Source organism: Lagenorhynchus albirostris, chromosome 17, assembly GCF_949774975.1.
Source record: "Lagenorhynchus albirostris chromosome 17, mLagAlb1.1, whole genome shotgun sequence".
NCBI lineage: Eukaryota > Metazoa > Chordata > Mammalia > Artiodactyla > Delphinidae > Lagenorhynchus > Lagenorhynchus albirostris.
Window position 1 is genome coordinate 48,175,165 of NC_083111.1, and position 2,815 is coordinate 48,177,979.

At 40.6% G+C, this 2,815-nt stretch overlaps 1 pseudogene; it reads right to left on the bottom strand.

Moving 5' to 3' along the window:
- Positions 1-949: 949 nt before the first annotated feature.
- LOC132508265 (protein yippee-like 5) lies at positions 950-1,478 on the bottom strand (annotated as a pseudogene).
- Between the last annotated feature and the right edge of the window lie 1,337 nt (positions 1,479-2,815).

Below are 2,815 nucleotides of genomic sequence, written 5' to 3' on the forward strand. Positions count from 1 at the left end.
TCTCCCTCTCCCCCATGCCCTCTCTTCTCTGTGTCCAAAATGGAATTTGAGATTGATGTACAGGTCAGAAAGCCCAGCCGCTCTAATCCACAACGTCACCAGGCAGCAAGGTCAAGGGTGATTATCATAATTCACTAAGAAAAGTCTTCTGTGCTCTCCGGGCAGGAGGATTCCATGTCTGAGGCCTAGGTAAACTCCCTTAAAACTAAAGATGTCAAAGATGCGGTCTGTATATCAAAGCCATTGTTGTTGTTGTTTTTTTTAACATCCAACTATTACTTTGTTTATGTTACTATGCTTAATTTACATGGAAAAGACAACCAAGCAGTTCTGCCCCATATCAGGAAAAGTTTCCAATCAACACCAATTATGTGGTGACAAATAACTAGGAATGGTGGCATCTTTGGATCAAGACTGACAAGGAAGAATGGGCTCTGATGCTACAGTTCATCTCCAACAAGAATATGGCACAATGGCCAGCACAAACCATACTAACACTGAACCTTCAGCACTGGTCACAAATTCGGATCTCTTTTCTGAAGCTAGCAAATCAACTGAAATACCTGGGTTAAAAAAAAGTTTTAAAATGAAGCCCGAATTAATTTAAGAACCATGCTCTTGACACATTTTCCTTTCAGAATTTACATAAAACACTTTTTCACTCTAATAGCCCAGGGTTTTTTCCTCACATAGCCCACCATGTAGCTGCAGATAGACTGTTCTGCCTCAAGATGTAAACATAGGGGGAAAAAAATTAACGGCATGCGTAATATTCTCTCTACACACTGCTGTTGAATGGGAAATAGATAATTAAAAAAAGAAAGAAAGGAAGGGAGGAAGGAAGGAAGGAAGGAAGGAAGGAAGGAAAAGAGAGAAAGAAAGAAAGAAAGAAAGGTTCCATTATAGATTCTCACAACCTCTTGTTCCACAGTTCATGAATCTTACACTGATGCTAAGGTGACAATGTATGTAAGTGGACTTTTGTTTTCAGTGAAGAAGACCTGGGAAAAAGATGGATTTATCTCTTTTTCTTCAAGAGTTATCAGATGGTGCATGCTCCCCAAAGCCCTCACTTTCTCGAACTAGAGCACTTTCTAGGAACACACGGCCTTCCTTATAACGCTGGGTGTCTTCAGTGGCAAACTCATAGATCCATCCCAGTTTGCTATTGTAGTTTTTGCAGCTCACATCTCGAACCATGTGGCAGCCAGTGAGCATGACCCGGTCTTGAACTTCACTGTACTGCAGGTTAACTACCTTGTTAAAAGGTAGTTAAAAAGAAATGCTCTGCCAGTGGCGCCTGTGAATTGAGTGGAGATGAGTTCTGAGTGGTTGGTCGGGATTGTATCGCAGTTTGCACAGGAAAACAGATGGGTACCACCGATATGATCAAGGAAAATCCTGCCCATTTTTATAGTTGAAGTTCTAAAAACCCCGAGCAGCTGAGATCCAAGGCCACCAGCGGCTCTTCGGTCTTCGGCTGAGATGAAGCCTCAAAGCCATTGTTACTTTCATGAGTGGCAAGTTGCAAAGAGATGCGTTGAATTGGTTATAATAAAATTTCTGCCAGAAGAAGCTCTGTGTAAGGCTCCATTCATGTAAAAACTCCTGCCCACGCCAGAGAAGATGCCTGAATGCTATGTCATTGTCAGCGGCAAGTGGAGAAGAGAAACCTCTGCAGACAGAGGTCACCAAGTTGTCATTATCTTTGAAATTCCTAAATTTTTTCCGACCGCCAACATCATCATCATCTAAATAAAAGTTGACTCACACAACACTTCTTTTTTTAACATATATATATATTCTTTTTCATATTCTTTTCCATTATGATTTGTCACAGAATATTGAATATAGTTCCCTGTGCTATAAGTAGGATCTTGTTGTTTATCCATTCTGCACACAATAGTTTGTCCCTCTTAATCCCAAACTCCCATTCTTTTCCTCCCCTCCCCCCTACCTTGGCAACCACAAGTCTGTTCTCTATGTCTGTGAGTCTGTTTTTTTCCATAGATACATTGATTTGCATTGTATTTTAGATTCCACATATACGTGCTATCATATGGTATTTGTCTTTCTCTCTCTGAATTACTTCACTTAGTATGAAAATCTCTAGGTCCATCCATGTTGCTGCAAATGGCATTATTTCATTCTTTTTTTATGGCTGAGTAGTATTCCATTGTACATATGTACCCCATCTTCTTTATCCATTCATCTGTCAATGGACATTTAGGTTGTTTCCATGTCTTGGCTATTGTGAATTGTGCTGCTGTGAACATAGAGGTACATGTATCTTTTCAAATTATAGTTTTGTCTGGGTAAATGCCTAAGAGTGGGATTGCTGGATCGTGTGGCAACTCTATTTTTAGTTTTTTGAGGAACCTCCATATTGTTTTCCATAGTTCACCCAACACTTCTTAGCAACAACAACGACAAAATGATTAAGCCTGGGGAGTGGGGCTAAACCGGGAAGGCTCATTTCTTCTGATTTCTAACATCATCACCATTTCAGTGAAAGTTAGCCCAGCAAACACCTCTCCAAAGAAATGCATAAGCTTGGGGGTGGAGAGTGGGGAGAGAGGGATTAAAATGAAAGGAGTTGTAGAGAAAGAAAGGAGTGTTCGTGGTGCATCCAGCCCAGCGGAGTCCATTCACTGGCTGACAGATGACAGAACAGCTCTATTTTCTCTTAAGATCTTTTGAATGCGAAACATTATTTTGTATAATTTTTGGCAAAATTCCATTATAACAAATAACTGGCATATCCCATTGGACTTAAGGTGGGATGTTAGCTCTGGAAGGACAGTGGAAAGGGGCT